The sequence below is a fragment of the Myodes glareolus genome, chromosome 15 (genome assembly GCF_982192425.1).
Source record: "Myodes glareolus chromosome 15, mMyoGla1.1, whole genome shotgun sequence".
Taxonomy (NCBI): Eukaryota; Metazoa; Chordata; class Mammalia; order Rodentia; family Cricetidae; genus Myodes; species Myodes glareolus.
In genome coordinates, this window is record NC_142040.1 from 54,588,111 (window position 1) to 54,606,108 (window position 17,998).

Below are 17,998 nucleotides of genomic sequence, written 5' to 3' on the forward strand. Positions count from 1 at the left end.
CCTCTCGGCTCAGTGATTGTGGTTCAGCCTGTGAGCCATCTTGCCTCCTGCTCCCGTTGCCGTGTCTTGACTCCAACCCTCTGAAGCTGTTAGCCCAAATAAACTTTTCTAGACGTTGCCTTGGTCATGGTATTTCATCATGGCAATAAAAACACAGGGATATGTTTAGAAAATAAAAACATAATCCACAAGGGATCCCCCCAGAGCAAGATGGTTGGTAGGACTAGCCTTATCAGTGAGCTCTGAGTTTGCCTCAATGAATAAGGTGGAAGAGCTACAGAGGATGGTTCCTGATATCAACTTTGGGGCTCCAGACACAAACATGTGCCCACACATGTACACATACGTACACAACACACACACACACACACACACACACACACACACACACACACACACAGAGAGAGAGAGAGAGAGAGAGAGAGAGAGAGAGAGAGATAAAAAAGAAGTAAAGTTATTTACGAAATAATGAAGCAACAGGAAACAGGCTTAGAGCCCCTGAAAACGACCGAAACCATTGAATGCAATTTGCCCGTGTTAAAATTCTAAAATGTTTGGTTCTTCTCAAGTCTTTTCAATCTTCCCCTTTTCCATCTTTGGGCCACATGTGGCCAGTCTGTGAGTGCTGAGGTGACAGGCTGCTGTCTCCTCAGGCCCCTTCTTCTCAGTGCTTAGGCTCACAAAACCCCCACACGCCTGCTTATGAATCAAAGTCCACCTCAGAGCAACCTCCTTCATGAATTCTCTCCCAACCACTCCAGCATCGGCTGACCTCTGCTACATAAACACACACATCTATTATCATATGACAAAGTCACATGTTTTTATTTTATTCTATTCTTTATATTTATATACATTTTCCCTTTGAACCTCGCCTCTCTCTAAACTGTGCGGTTCTGTGAAGACACTTAGTGAATGTGCAACACGGAGGCTAATTACCATGAACTAAGTATTTCTTCCTGGCCGAGCAGGACCATTGCCTGGGGGGCGGGGGTTAATAACACTATTTTAGGAGGATATTTGCCGAACATCTGCAGCCGCTTCTCATAGATATTAGAAACTCTTTGGTTTCAAATCAGACTGGGAACACAAAGTCCAAACGTCTCTCACTCTGAAAAGGCTAGATCTGGAAGGTTTTTGGCACCCCGGACAACGGAGGAGGTGGGAGGAGAGACAGCACTGCCCTTAGGCGCACAGAACAACGTCCTGGGACTTGTACACACTTGCTCACCTGCAGGATCTGCTCCGAGTGCGGTGGGAAAGTGACTGCGGAAAGGGCAGAGGGTGTGAAATGACTCATCAGTGGGTGACAGAGCCACTGTAACCAGGAAGTGAGGAAGTCATGTTTCCATGGGAATCCCGAGTCCTCCTCTCCGCTCCCACGGGGCTCTGAGTCCTAAGAACGTGTTGCTTCTGCAGACAGAGCTTCCACACAGAGCTGTGGTTCTCAACCTTGCTAAGGCTGCGACCTCATGCTCTGGGGACCCCCAGCCATGACATTATTTGTTGCCACTTCAGAACTGGAATTTGGCTGCTGCTGTGGTTTTCACGTTATCTTTCATGGGATGGATGGATGGATTTCCCCCTTCTCACTCGAGGAAGTTAGGTACCAAGGAGTAAAGCAATCAAGTAAGAGCCCAGTGTGTGTGCCAAGTGTCACAGCCTGCCAGCTGGGGGAACATCAGAGTGGTTAATGTCACTGAGTTTGAGCCTAGAATGGGGGACTAAGTTTAGGTTGTATCTATTCCAACAACCCACATGTGTGGGCATTTGACCACCACAATTCTACTACAATACCCCAGAAATAAGATGCCCCATGGCTTAGGTGATGAGCCAAGGGGCACACTCTTCATATATTAACCCCACAGTCTCTAGCCTGTGTCATCCTGGCGCTCATAGGGGCAGCCAGGCATTTTCAGAGGCCCATTTTCCTCATCCATAAAACTAGGGCTCTGGGTCTGGGCCCTACAGTCTACAGTAATGGTTTCCAAATTTGGCTAATTAAGTGAATAATTTGGCAAGTCTTAATTGAAGAAAAATAAGAACATTGCTTTGTACAATGATACATATTCACTACCTAAAATGTTTACGCCAAATAGAAAAGTATAGTTCAGACATGAGATCTCCCCCGAACACATTACTCATTGAGGATAAGTTGGCAACACCACAAAGACATTCTGAAAAGGCCTCATGCACAGCCAGGGTTCTAGACCCACCCAGACCCATAGAGTGGACCCAGCAAACTAGTTCATGAACTGCCTATTGGAGGCAACCACACTCAGAATCGTTCTAGAGACCAGGGCCATAATGACAACTCAGAACCCATCCTGCAGAGAACTGTACAATCAAGAACTGCTTGGGACTGGTGAGATCGTTCCAAGTGTAAACAGTCTCCAAGCCTGACAACTGAGTGTGATGATCCCAGAACCCACATGGAGGAAGGAAAAAAATGATGTGCTTTCCTGACAGTTGACCTCTGACCTTCGTATGTGTGCACTACACATGTGCCCACAAAATAAAAAAAAAATCAATGTTTCAAAACAAACAACCCACGTAACATGTCATTGTCCTGAGCAATACGTTATTTCATGGTTTGGTCTTTGTGTGGACATCATAGTATTTATTCAAAGTAAGGTGGCTATGACGTCACTAGACTATGATTTAAAGTGGTCCCATCATATGTTTGGTAAGTCACTGACTGAAACATGGTTACATGACACATGGCTAAAAAACACATGAGAGAGAACCTCCTGGGCGGTGGGGCTTCCTACGTTTCTCAACGCTGTGGGGTCTCTTAGGGATATGTGGAATTGCCCCACAGTAGAAAGACTTGAATAGTGAAGACCATGCTGTGAAGGCCCCAGCTCCTACCCTCACAGACAATCCTCGATGAATAAATAAACAAGTGAGCAAACAAGCCTGCCTAGGAAACACTCAGCTCCCGGCCAGGAGGGCAGTCCACACGGAAGGAAGGATAAGCTAGAGGAATGGAGTTGGGGCAGGAGGGAGGCTCGCTAGGGACTCCAGGAAAGGCAGTGCAAACACTGAGAATCCTGGGGTGATTCTTCAGCCCTTGCCATGTCGACAGACACTAAATCTTGAGTTCTGGAACAACCCTGAAGACCTCTTCCATGTGAAGTCCTTATAGTTAAGGATCTCTCTCCAGAGAAGACACAATTAAAGTAACAGAAACAACAGAGGAAGGAAGGCGGTAGACGCATGTAGTCATGGGACAGATTCTGCCTCTCTTGGGACTCTCTGGACAAACCAGGCTGGGGTTTGCTGGTGCCCGTGTCTGTGGGATCTGTCTTGAAGCAGCTGATAACTTGTCGTGTCCAAACAAAATTGGAAGTCTATGTGACATAGTCACCAATGACTATGACCTAAGTAGTTTCTCCAAGGCCAGCAGCACACTCCTGGGGGATGGCCTGTCAGGCTGGGGGTGTGGAAGTTCAACCCCACCCTCTGCCACTGAAGGACCTTACCCTTCCTTACAAGTCTAACATCCTACAACTTGTTTCAGCTAATGATAAGTTTAACTAAATGCCCCTCGGGAAAGAAGTCATGTGCCACACACCTCCACACACAGCATCTGGCCAGCCCACATGTAGCAAGCGTGGTGCTAACACTGCCTTCTCCCAGGCATGTGGGAGGAGGTCATCGGCTGCAGACAGGCATTGCTTCATGGTTCCTGGCTCATGTGGCACATGCCTGTCTGGAAAAGTCCAGAAAACAACCTTCTGAGGTCGCAGCTGTAGCAGGGACTGCAGACTCCATCAGCCACACGGGGACACACGTGTCCACATTGCTATCCTACCTTACAAACTGCACTGCCACTCAGTGCTCCAAGCTGGCCATGACTCGCGGCTCCAAACGAGGTGACATATGTCCTCTGAAGTCGGTGAAGTCTGCTGCTGGGCTTCCTCCAATGTTTCCCCATGCTGGGACAATCCCACTTGTAGCGAGGGCAAGTAAGCTATTACCCACGCTGAGGTATATTAAAGTTACGGGAACTGAGGTTCAGGGAGCCAGGCCTTCATCTGGATCACTGTATGCCATACCTTGGCTACTTATACTTCTTAGAAAAGCAGAAATTTCCAGCCCCTCCCAGACTTACTAAACATGCCTGCATTTTGTTTCAAGCTCCTTGGATGACTGATAGGCTTGGACCCAAAAATGTGTCGTTGGTTAATTTTTTTCTTGCCCCACAAATGAAAATCTAAGCAGACACCAACCAGTTTTAACACTTAGGATAGGGACCTCCTCCTCTTTTCCCCCACATTTTGTTTTGATTTTTCTAGTTAGTTAAGTCTCAAAACAGTATTTAAAAATCTCTCTCTCTCTCTCTCTCTCTCTCTCTCTCTCTCTCTCTCTCTCTCTCTCTCTGTGTGTGTGTGTGTGTGTGTGTACATCAAAAGAGGCATGAAGAAGGTGTCTGAGCCCTTGGAGCTGGAGTTAGTTGATGGTTGTGAGCTACCCAATGTGGGTGCTAGGAGCCAAACTCAGGTCATCTGAAGAGCAGCAAATGTTCTTAACTGCTCTCCCCAGTCCTATTAAAACAATACATACATTTAAATGTGTAAAATACATAGTTATAAAGAAAATCAATTAAATGAAACACAATGCTACAAATGCTTAAAAATGCACGATACTGTAACCCAGGTGTGCTGCTTCATTCACACATTAAATCTGAAGATATGGCAAAAGGGTTATTAGCGGACTCCCTACCCCCCATCCCTCCGTCCCACTTCCTGTGAAACAGTGTTCTAGTATATACAGACCAGCCTCAAACTTGAAATCCTTCTGCCTCAGCCTCCAGAGTGCTGGGATTACAGTGTCCTGGCCTAGTTGGCAATTAAAGTCAGAATGAACATAGATATACTGAGACACAGTTGCATTAAATACCACATGCCATAACCACTGGAGGCAAAGACACGGTCACTTTAGACGCTACTGTGTAAATATTGCCTGCATCTACCATAAGTGGAAACACGGGTTATTGGAAACAGGGTCTCACTGTGTAGCCCTGATTGGCCTGGAACTCACTATCCAGATCGGGCTGGCCGCACACTCAGATCTGCTGGCCTCTGCCTCAGGAAACACTACATTTGGATGACAGTAAACATCAAGTATTCCCCTCTCTGGGTTCAGGGCACTTCCCATGTCTACCCCCCTAAGTCTCTTAAATAGAATCTAGAAGGATGTTTCAGGATCTTGTACAAAAGGAAGGAAGGAAATGCCACCCCTGGTGTCTATGATCTCGTTCGATCAGGATCAGCATGCCCACCTATTGGTTCGCCCAATCACTTCCTCCCCTGATAGCTGCTGCTGTTACCCTGGGGGCTTGGCTCACCTGGCTCGCTCTTCACAAGCCTCTAACACAGATGAGTCGTTGTGTATTCTGATGAGTACTGAGGATCCAAGGCTAAGCTGGCATCTAATATTTCTGACGCAGAGATGCCATGCTGCTCTCGGAACACCACTGCACACAACAACCCTGATGATCCCACTTCAAAGCAGCGTGCCGTTCCCCTGGGGTAGCCATTTCCAAACAGATGTAGCCTTAGAGCAAGGGCTGACGTTGAGCTCTTAACCGTCCCTTCTAGAATGGGCAGTCTCGTAGATTGGAAGCATCCTTTCTGGGTGGTTTTCTCACCAAGAGAAAGTGACACTCCCTCAGGTCCTATCAACTGTGGGTCTCAAAAAAGGATTCATTATCAGGAAAAGCCAAATCGATTTGTCTCTGCGTTTCAAAGTCACACACCCACGGCATCTGAAACTGCTCTGTTGGCTACTTCCCCTTCACCCAAAATGCCATGAAAGCCAAGGAGAACTGAGCAGCCTCGGGGACTCTTCTGACAATGGTTTGAACTTCTACAGAACGAGCCGCAGCTACAAAAAGACATTCTTCTACAAAAAGTACATCACAGGGGTGCTTGGGCCACATGTTTATAAAAAAGAAAGAATGACAAATTAGACACAGCCTTATGTAAAGATTTTTACATGCAATCACAGCCTGGTCCAGGTCCATGGGAGCACTGTGAAACAGCTCAACTGTAGCTCTTCTCCCTCCCTAACATTCGTGTGTGTGTGTGTGTGTGTGTGTGTGTGTGTCCATACTAACTTTTTCTTAAGTTTGCTCACCTGAAAGGATGTCTAAACCAGTGGTTCTCAACCTCCCTAATGCTGTGACCCTTTGTAGAGTTCCTCTTGTTATGGTGACCCCTGTAACATTGTTGCTACTGTTAGGAATCTTAGTGTAAATGTCTATTTTCTGATGGTCTTAGGCGACCCTGTGAAAGGGTCCTGACCCACAGGGGAGAACCTGTTCCAGCCCATGCCATGTGAACACCCTGTGACTGGTTCATCGCACGGTTACCATCTGGTTCTCCGCTGATCATGGCTCCAGGGCTAATAACCTCGGGGGTCACCTAGAGAACCAGTCAAGCACGCGGCTGCAAGTGTCTGTGAGTTTTTTTCTAGGGAAGATGGATGTGGGGTCAGGATGAATGAAAATATCCTCTTAGACCTGGGCGCACCCCCCCCCCCACCTCCATGACAGAGATGGGGGTGGGGCAACAGGAGGACACCTGCTGCTGCCTCCCTCCCAGAGTGTTCTTTCTGTTGCTATTGCCATGGATTTGGATTCCAGATCCCAGCCTTCGGATGTGGACTCGCACCAGGAGCGCTGCTGGGGCTGAACTCTGTTTTGCCTGAAGATTTCCCTGGCTCACTGCTGCAGATGGCTGCTGTGGCTGATCACATGACTTCACTCTTACAATCGCACCCATGCTTGGTTCTGTTTCTCTAGAGCACCCCTGCCACATAACCCAAGCCAAAGCCAGGGTTGGAAGTGGCGAGAGCGTATGTAACAGGACAGTAATCACACCACAGCACAGGCACTGGGTGGTTACGGTTGCTGGCTTAGGAAGGTGACTATTTGTGTGGTACCTTGGCTCTGAGATGTCTGTGGTTTTAGCATGACCTAGAGGTTGTTTCTGGAATGGATGAAGGGCACACAGGGACAAAGAACTAATATTTGTAGCAGATTTTCTTCCTTTTCGAGAGTGCCAGTGGCAACAGATGTAAGTCACTCAAAGCATGTGGGGGGCAGTTGAGATAGGGTCTCATTCTATAGTTCAGACTGTCATGGAACTCTGTTCCAGTAGCCCAGGATGGCTTTGAACTCATGACAATCCTCCTGCCTCAGCTTCCTAGGTATGAGCCACAAGGCCTGGCTTATTTCTCCTCTGAAAAGTTTGAAATAATCGACTCTACTCATGTTTAAGATGTGACGACACTAAATTATGGCTACTCTCACAAACACATTTAGAATGTCTATTTATAGGCAAGGGTCGTGGTGGTGCTCGGGTCATCCTAACACTTGTAGTAGAGACAGATGAACCAGGAGTTCAAGTTTATCCTCAGCTACCCTGGGAGTCTGAGGCCAGCCTGAGCTACATCACACTCTGCAAAACAATTGGCCAAACTAGCAAATAAAATACACCAATAAAGAAGAATTTCTTATATCAGTGGGCTAGGGGCAAAAAAAAAAAAAGGATGTAAATCTGGAAGAGAAATATATTAGGGTATCCAGGAGGAGTTGGAGGAAGGGAGGAGGGTATCCAGGAGGAGTTGGAGGAAGGGAGGGGCGTATCCAGGAGGAGCTGGAGTGGGGGTGGATATGACAAAGATGCATTGAACACACCTATGAAATTTCAAGGAATAATAATTAAAAAAAGAACAACTTGTATATCATTCAATGAAAACAGCAGGATTTCCAACGAAGTTGGATGCCAAGTTTGGTCAAGGCCAGCAGGACCCAATAAAAGCCCACACGCACCCAGATGCCTCAGCTACCAAGTTTCAGTCTTTCTTATGCCGTAACTGTGTGGCTCACTTGAGGGATTAGCTGAAACCCAGCAAGCTGTGGCCTGTGTGTTACAAATCCGAGCGGCATCCTTCCTCTCTGCCACCTTCTTCTCTGCAGCACTTAGAAGGCATTTTGTGTTTCCCTTCGAGGTTTTTATTGCTCTTCTGCCAAAACTATTTTGCTTCTGTTACAATAAGACGCACACAGTGTTTCCCAAAGCCAGCGGCTGTGCCGACAGCCGGCACTCTGCCCACAGGCAGAGGTCTAGCGTAAGTCTAAATGTTGCAAGCTGAAGGCAAAAGTGGAATTTGGCTAGGCAAACACGAGTGCCTTGGAAGGCAGACCCTTCTCTTGGTGATGAGCCAGGAGGGCAGGACAACAGAAGAACACTTTCCCCAAAAGGGGCAGAAATAGGAGGAAGAGGCCAAGAGTGAAAGGCTGTTGTCCCATTCAGAATATCGCCAGATTCTGGGACTAGTGTCACTCAAGAGGAGGTCAAGTCTGCTACTCTTGAGTTCCCTCTTGCTCACCCTGTCTCGGTGGCTCCCTCTTATTTCTCATTTGGATACAGATTATCAACTGTTAACTGTAGAAGTGAAGTAGAGAGTTCGTAAAAACCTATTTTGTTGTTGTTGCTGTTGTTGTGAGATCAAGTCTTGAGAAACACAATGCAAGAACTGGCCATCTAGTCCCTTAAAGGAAGCCTGTGACTGTGTTCCCCCCATCTGCCCCCACGGTCTGACAGTGACTGAAACAGAAAGGCTTATGACCAAATGGATTCTCAGGGGCCACCCTGTGTCCTTCTCCAAGTCACCTTCCACCCACTTACAGTTTGGTTCCCTTCTACGATGGAAGAGGAGGGGAAGCAGTGTTGAAATCAGAAAGGCAAAGAAATGGGTCCTCCAGTACCCCATGTTAGATCTACCCACTAACCTCTGAACCCTGGTATTGCTACAATGCAGGCTTCAGGGTGATCCTCTTAGACAAAAGGAGTCACTTTGTGTCCTCGCACGTAAAATGCAGGCGCACTGACCGTTCAGGGGGAAATCATGACAGGGAAAGCAGATCTAGAGTCCCGGGTCACCTGTTTTCAGGACCTGACTCACTGTAGAGGTAATGTCAGGGTGACCTTGTGCTCAGGAACACCCAGGCAGAGTAAACAAGACAACCTGGGGCAAACATGCCTGTGGGGGCCACAAAGCCACCTAAAGATCTAACCTGTGGTGTGCCACACAGTGCCTTCCCTTTTGCGTCATGGCATAGGGGCCAGGGCAGGAAGGCCACCATCTTGTTCTCCATCTAACAAGAGAAGTCAGAGCTGCCATGGATTCCCCACGGGAAGGACCCCACTGTGTACTCTCAACCCTACTGCAGGAAAACACAGAAACACACTGGGAGGTCTTCACTCAAAAGAGGTGACGCGTGTTTGGGGGACACAAAGCCGTCACTGGGCTGTGACACAGTGGTTGATTCCCTTACAGATTACAGATTTTCAAGAACTCAAATCACCAGCTTTTATTTGGCCTGGTTGTTCCTCTCCTGTAGGTAGGTTCGCATGCCTTTTTCAAAAAGGAGTTTTGTCATTTACACGGATGCGCCATTTGTCTCGTTGTTGAAAAGAAATGAAACACTAAATAGATGTCAGATTTCAACCCTGTTCAAATAGCCCAAGAGAAGCGGCAGATGCCCCTTTCTGAAGATTCGTACTGCCAAGTGCTGCAATAGGTTGTCCACGAAGCCACTCACGGCCGTCAGAGCTTATTCGTACCTGTGTCTTTAAGACAGGAAGTGAAAAGGCCCCTTCCGACCAGAGATATCAGGCAGACCAAGGCTCTGGCAAATACACTGTCACCCACACAAAGGAGGCCCTCTGGGGACTGGAGCTGACTCTCTCCTGTCCCACCAAGAATGGCGACACGGCACCAGCCATTCTGGGCAAGCTGCTTGAACTCCCTCGTGTCCCCCAACTCGGTGGCTTGGCTTCCAGGTTGGGTTGCAACAGTTCTGCAAAGTAGGTTTCTGATTGTCTGAAATTCCAGGGCGTACAGGAACAGCAGGTTGCTTAATCTCCCGATTCAGAGCCAACCCCTTCGCCAAACACAGGCGAGGCTCTGCCGGCTCCCGTGGCGGATTAACGACCCACCCCTCCTGGCTCCAACAACCGGCTCCTCAGGGGTTACAGGTGCCATCTTGTTTCCCGGCTTCACCTCCTGAGAGGCACCGAACTGTTCATATCTGCGCTTTTCCCCACTTACTTTCCTGTCAAGCCACGCTCCTCCCCCACCAGCCTTCTTTACTAACAATGTTCAGTTTTTAAATACCAGAGGAGGATGGATGAATGAAATGTTCTAGTGAAAAAAAAAAGCTCAATCTCAGGCATTTCGTTTTCCTTCTCAAACTGGGAACTCCCTATGAAAGATGTCCTATGTTTCTGCAGAGGACAACAAGCTACTCAGAGAAGCCAGCTCTGGATCCAGGCCTGCAGGTTTGATACAAGTTGAACATAAGCAAAATCCCTGAATTTTCCTTTCCCCTTATTAGAAACAAGAGTAACAATGAGGTATTGTGTGACAGAGAACTGGACATTCATGGGAAGGCTGGCAGGCTTACACTAAGTGTTCTTCGGGATTCATAAGGAAACCTTGTTCTAAATGAGAAACCATATTCAGCTGACTTCTTATGCATTATATATATATATAATATATATATATCCACATAGTGTTATTGTAAGCATCGTTTTGAAGTGGCAGCCCCAAATGCTGAGAGGGTAGAAGTCCGGCCAGCGTTGACTTGGTGAGGTAAGTGATTCCACAGTCCAGTCCACATGCGGCTGATTCTGGGGCTCACAAACCAGAGAGAGATGGAAATTCAACCACAGTCACGCATACTACTGACACTCTTCGCCATTGATTAGATCCCTGTCACCCAATCTTCAGCTTCCTGACTTCTGAACAACACAATACTTTTGGAGGCAGGGGTGCCATTTAACATAGACCAAGAAACTGCTTCCCAAATAGTACTGGACACACAGTGAATCGTGTTGATCAGCTAGCTGTACATATTGTTCAAGAATATAGAGAAATCTGGGTGTTAGAAGACAGGTGTTCCCCTAAGGGGTCGGAGGGGAAATACTTCAGGTGTTGGGGTCATACATCTCCATCTTGTTTCTCTAACTCTTTTAAAATGCACAAACACATTCTTAGCTCCCAGGCTATATTAGGAAAAAAAAAGCTACAATAAACAATAAACTGGATTTGGCCCTTAGGCCATAGTTTGCTGACCCAACTGCTTCCATAATGGGCACCATGAAAAGGCCTGCTCCCCAGCTCAGATCAACTCAGCCCTCACAGGACTTAAGGGCAGGATCAGTCTAAAAGTAAGGGCGAGGGGTAAACCCGGGCACAACAGAGCAAGGCTGGGGCAGGAGGGTAGGAGTTCGAAGCCTTCAAGGGTGACTTGTTGCCTCTTTCCATATGTGCTAGCTGTGGGTTGCTGAGACGTGAGAAAGAGACAGGAATCGGATACCCCTTAGGTGCTTACCCAGCTCCCTTGGGCCTAAAATGCAAAACCACAAAACCTGGCCACTCACTTCAGGCCATTATAGCCTGTCGGACAGCAGCCACCAAAGCAGCTCCCGTGGCTGCCACCTGAGACACAGCTCTGTGACTCATAGGCCTTCAAATCCAGGTGGCTGCTCTATCTACCTCCAAGGCTCCTTTAGAGTAACCGTGAGGGTCTTCTCTACCACACCCAGGGGCTGCTCAGTTCCACAGCATTCCAGCTCCTCCCTGGAGGGAGACCATTGTCAGGTCAGGTCTGACTCCAGGAGAGCAAGGTCTGGAGAGGGTTCTGGAAACCGGGCCGACCTGGGCTTTGCTTGGTTCTGTTTCTCCCTATCACCTTATCACCCTGCCTCCACCAGAGAGGATGTTCTGAGATCCGGCTACAATCACAGGAGGCACAAATCAAATGTTTCAATTTTCTTCCTGTGTGGTTTGCAGCCAAGGCTGGCTCCAAGAGAACATTGCCTGCTTCTGAGCGTGAGGCCACCACCGTGACAGTCACCAGCCCTCTGTCTATCCCCGGCTCTGACAAACGATGTGTCTTCTCACTGATATCCCATTCTGAGGCTAGGCAGAGGGGGACTGCCTCCACGGAGAAAATACCAGCACCCTGGAGTCCTGTTCTGGATCTCAGTCAACTTCTGGATAGTCTCCAGCTGTTAGCCATTCACCTCTTTGAGTACAAACGCCAGAAGGAATTAGCAAGGCCTCTCTTTGGTTCTGAACTATGAAATGTAGCAATTATTTTTCAAGCCCGAAAATCAATTTCTGGTCAACAATCTTCGCTCTAAAACAGTACCTGCTTTTTACCATCTGCCAATTTAAAAATTGGTTTTTAACTTAAACGCCGCACGATTTTTACATGATTCATTTTTAAAAGTTATCCTCAGACTGAGACTGTCAGTTGGTTATCAAACTAGTAACAGAAACACTTGCGTGGGCAAGTATCAGCACAGTTTAGCTTAAGACTACTCAAGTCCTTTCTTGTTCATTTCTCAAATACATACTTTTTTTTTTCAAATAAATAAGCCATCGAGTCAAAGTTGTGGCTAGAGAGGAAATAAGACTCACACTGGCTTCTTGTGCCTGCTTCCTACCTGCATCGTGAGCTGGTCAGGTAAACACTCTTCCCTGGGCTCCAGCCGCCACTTGCCCAGGCCAGTTGCCAAAGTTCGCTGTGTTTTCTTTCCCTTCTCCATTCAGATCTTCACAGAGGGTTACTAACTATCAACAAAAACGTGAGCCGTGCCATGGCGTGCTCCGACTTCCTGCCAGCGCTCCATGCTCTGCCGAGCATAGAAGGAGACTCTCTCTGCTCCGGCTTCACCTGCTGAGCGTGGGGCCCCACCCACCCGCCGCACTCAGATCATTTTTCATTTATGAGTGCATCCAGCTAAACTGTGTCTGTGAGGGAACGAGCCCAACGCGGCTCTGTCGGTGTGTGAAATCCCAGGCTGCTTGAAACCGCTTTGATTTTGGGGGATGATAGGGGAAAACCAGACTTCTGGCAGCAGTCACGGGAGGCGTCCTTCTGCCGGCATCTGTAGGTCAGCTCTGTCCTCAGCAAAGGACAGCTTATGATATGGATGTAGACCACAAAGGCGGATTTAAGGTTTCAGGCATGAATCAACAAAAATATACCAAGTGTGTATTTCACCTCCACTAAGAACGAAACACCAGGAAATACTTTCCACCCAGTGACCCTAGTGCTTCAGAAGGAGCTAAGTATATTTTATACTCTGAAGGGCCAAGGAGGTGGTCTGTGGGTAAGAGGTTTGCTGTGTAAGCATGAGGAGCCAAGCTGGGGTTGCCAACAGCCATGTAAAAGCCAGTACAGTGGTACACATCTGTAACTCCTGGAGCTGGGGTGGGAGGCAGAGACAGGTGGGTCTTGGGCTCACTGCCCAGCCAGTGGTGCTGAAACAGCAAGTGAGGGCTTGAGCGACAGACCCCATACACACGTATGTGTACACACATGCAGGCTCTCTCTTTCTCTCTCTCTCTCTCTCTCTCACACACACACACACAAAACCTGTGTTCAAATGGATATGAAAGTGGAGTTTACTTTATAATGAAATTCATTGGTAAAGAAGGACTCCTCGTCGCCATGACAACAAATCTCGCCTTTTCTAATCCAGCTCACCCCATCTTCTATCAGGAGGCCTATCAAATACAGAGATGGCCAATCAGAGCACACACACACACCCTCTAGAAAACCAGCAGCTGCGAAGATGATTTGGTTTCTCCCCCAGACTTTAATCAGGAAGTACAATAAAAATAGGCTCTCGTAAACCAGCACACATATAACTTGATTTCTACTACACGGAGAATAGCTTCAGTCTACAATGCAGTGACAGGGTCTCGAGAAGTCCAACCACAACCAAAGGTATTGGCAGCCCCAGGGCCTTAGCAGTAGGTTTGAAAGTGCACATGCACGGTTCAAAAGGAAATGGTGGGTTGTTACTGCACTGTCAACAAAACTCTCGCCAGCCACCCTCTGAGGTTGTGATGCCGGCCACGCTCTGAAGTTGTGATATTGACCACGCTCTGAGGCTGTGGTGGAAGGAGGAAGCCTTTGTTGACTGGCTGCTCTTCTCTGGCTACACTTCCAGAAAGTCAAGACCGGCAGCCTCCACCTTCTTTAATTTATTCATTTATTTTAGAATCTTACTCAATCTAGGCAAACCCCCACTACAAATGACATATTATCATAACCTATTTGTAGACACTTCAGAAGTTCTTCAATTTTCAAAACTATTTTTAAAATTTTAACATATTGGTGCTGGGGAGATGGCTCAGTGGTTAAGAGCACTTGTGGCTCTCCCAAAGGACCTGGGTTCAAATCCCAGCAACCACATGGCAGCTCACACCTGTCTGTAACTCCAGTTCCAGGGGATCCCATGCCCTTTGCCGGCCTTTGCAGGCACAGACATACATGCAGGTAAAACACACATACACCTAAATTTTTTAAAAAAATTTAGTAACAACAAGAAAAAAACAAAGAGACAGGTGGCTCTCTCTGAATTTGAGGTTAGCCTGTCTACACAGCCAGAGTTACGAAATAGAGAGACTAGGTCTAAAAAAACAGAGAAACAACAACAACAACAACAAAACAAACCAAAAGTCTCTCAAAAGAGGCCATATTTTTCACAATGCTCCCAGTGAGTTCTGGTCCTCCTCACAGCCCAACACATCTTTGAGACATACCCAGGTGATGCATCTTTAGTCAGGGTTGTCTGTGCTGTGTAAGAAAGAAGCCTGTTCCTTATATTTATGTTTTAAGGTAGTGGAGGAAACGGGGCCAATGTTTTCTTCAGTCACAGTGACACATAAATCCTGTCTATTGAATATTCTATCATTTTGTGAGAGCTGCCAAAAATCTATGGTAAAACCAGTTTTCCCACCTCTTTGTCATACTTTCTCATCAGAGACTAGCTAATGTATAGCATGCAACTCCGCATCCAGGGGAATGGCTGCTCTGTTTACTCATAACATGCCCCTGCAGCAAGTGCAAGAGCCACACACAAGCCACCTTGCCACCCCTGGCTTCTGAGATGGGCCCTCACTGACTGAGCCCAACTATGACAGTAGTGTGGAACCTACCTTGGTCCTTGAGATCCGGAACTGCTGGATTCTCACCCTTAGTGACCTGGGAGGGACCCTAACGACCACTTCCTCATACCGTCTCATTGCACAGGGGTGACAACAGACCCAGGGAGGTAGGAGAGCTTGCCTGGTGGAAGTGCTGAGATCAGAATATGGGACTTCAGAGGACTGTAAGAGCCAGAGGACTGGGACATTTCCTATGTGGTTGTGTCTCCTAGAAATGACAGAGAAGCTTTACCCATGATACCGTTGGGTGACCTGAACAAGCACAACACTGATAGACGCCTTAACATGGAAGGAGGAAATCTCAGAGCTTTGCCTGTATGCACGGAACCACAGCAACTAAGGGATGCTGAGAATGGAGAAAGAGTCTTTCCCAGGGATTGGCCCCCTAACTGATCATACAATACCAAGTGATCAGCCCTGAAATCATATAATCATACACATGCACACACAGATGATATATATCATATATATGATATCACACACATATATGATATATATACACATATGATATATATCAAATACACACACACATACACACAACACTAAATGGACTGAGCTGGTTATATTTATATATTTAGAAATACACATACACACACACACACACACACACACCCTTCAAAAAACAAACAAAGCAACCTAGGCAGTTGGTGCCTGAGGAGCAACACTTGAGGTTTTCTGACCTCACATGCATATGCATACATGTGCACACACACCCACTCCTACACTAACACCACCCCCAATACACATACATAAACACAGCACTGATCGTGGAAGCATTGAAGATATCCATCCACGGACGAAAGGATAAACAAGATATACTGTGTATACAACAAAGTTGGTATCATCTTCCCTCTGCTTCCCAAGTGCTGGGATCCTAGCCCTGTACCTCCATGTCCCTCCTGGAATTATAGTTTTGAAAAACTAAGTTCTGGAGACAATGGCTAGGGAGGTTTGTCCAGCAACATGAATGTGCTAGAAACCACAACACTGTATGCTAAAAGAGGTTGAAACGGTAACTTATTTGTACTTTTTAGGATGCTCATGGAATCATTTTTCTCCCATCTTCTCACCAGTTCTTTCATGGCTATTCTTCCCAGTTCTAGAAGAACTGACATGCTTATAATGAAAACTGCAAAAATGAAAAGATAATCACGTGCCACAAAATGAAACTCATAGACAGCCTTGAAAACAATAGCAGTGAAGTTTCCCCATTTTTTCCCTACACCTCAGCCCAGGATAACTCACAGAAAAATATGTAAGCAGACAAGGTGCTCCGTTGGTTTCCCAGCTCTGTGATGAGAGGCAATAGTGTAAAAGCTGCTGGGGAACACCCTGGATTGTGTAAAGCCAGGGAGCCCTGGCCTGCAAACTCAGAGACTCAGCACCCTTCTATCTACTGCCCTAATGCAGAGTTTACAAGTACCCAGAGAAAATCCCGTCTGTCTACAGTCTTCTTTCCTCCTCAAACCTACATGTAGCCTGCATGCCCTTGCCGCCTCTCACATCTGGCAGCATCTGGCAGACTGATATTACCATCTTGTTGGTTCACAGATCTGATTCTCAGTTGTGGGATGTGTCCAGGTCTCTGACCAGTGCTCAAAGCCCTCTTTCCAGCTGCCTGTTGCCTAATCTCTGGGTTATCTCCTCTTTCTCCATAGTTACAGCATCTAAGAGCAAGCACTGAGCCTCAGTGGTCAGCTCTCCTCTGGGCTCTGGCCAGCCTCTACCTCCTGCTCACCTCTTGTGGGATGGCCAATAGATAAAAAGATAAAACACATCATGCCCTAAAATGAATTCCATCACGTTCTTCCTCAAGCAGCTTCTTGCTCCACGTCCCTTCTTCCAATCGTTGCCACTCCTGTCATTCAACCCATGAGTCACCTTTACTCTTCCCTCTGTGTATCTGGGAGTTAAATCCCGTCAGCTCTACTTCCTTCATCCTTCTTACCTTCCTCCTCCTTGTATCCCCTTCACATTTTAAGGCCTTGATTCCTAACTGTTACCTGCTCAGGTGCCCACCCCTTCATTCCATCTTGTACGCAGAGGTACCTGAGAGTGAACATGGAGATCAGTTTGAAATGCTCCACTGTCTGAAGGATGTCTCTGCCTCTTCATACGGCATCTAAGACATCCTTGATCTAGCCCAGCTCCCAGATTCAGAAACATGCGCACTGGGGCTCGAGAGATAGCTCTGGGGCTAAGACCATGTACCACTCCTCCAGAGGATGTGAAAACTTGTTCCCTAGAACCCACTTCACAATTACCTAACACTCCAGCTCTAGGATTCAATGCCCTCTTCTGGCCTCCATGAGCACCGGCACTCATGTGTGGACATGTGCAAGTACACAGACACAACTAAAATCTTGAAAAAAAGAAACCTACACACATGCACTGGCTCCGGTGTGTGCTGGAGATCAAATCCAGGGCTCCACGCATACAAGGCAAGTGTTCTATCACTAAGTTATACCACCGGTCATTAGTGGTCCTTAACAAGGAACACTTTGACTCTGCCATGTTTGCAAACAGTTTTGGCTGTTATAGGGAGGCTTGGGGGGAAGGCTTGCTACTGGAATCTCGTGGTAGAAACCAAAGATGACGCTCTTGCAACAAAAACTCATCTACAGCACCTGCCACATGTTCTTAGAATACTACAGTACACTACACCATGACAGCTTCCCACCCTAGGGGCTATGAGCATAAACGCTGACAGGGTGCAGAAAATTAAGTGAACGAGAGAGAAACCGGTCATACAAACACAACAGACATCATCAGGGAACTGCAGACTGTGTGCCCTCTCTGACACACACAGATTCAACTTTCCCCAAATTTGGGACAGTACGTGGCCAGGTCCGCAGCTTCCACGTGCCTTCTGGGCTATGGTGGAAAGCATTTTTCTCTCCGGCACTTATTTCTGCTTAAACTTTTAAAGACTGCACTTGTTTATTTATTG

General features: G+C 47.2%; 1 protein-coding gene across 9 annotated transcripts in view; it reads right to left on the reverse strand.

The window, feature by feature from the left end:
• Pdzd2 (PDZ domain containing 2) overlaps positions 1-17,998 on the reverse strand; it is a 363,977-nt gene that overhangs the window by 122,931 nt on the left and 223,048 nt on the right. Inside the window, exon 1 of one of the 9 annotated variants that reach the window (XM_085676610.2) lies at positions 12,534-12,725. The exons of 7 other annotated variants lie outside the window; for them this stretch is intronic. The gene's annotated coding sequence lies outside the window, so the exon portion shown is untranslated. Of the gene's footprint in view, positions 1-3,817; positions 4,031-12,533; positions 12,726-17,998 lie in introns of those variants that run through there. One more of the 9 variants, XM_085676611.2, reaches the window with a different exon arrangement.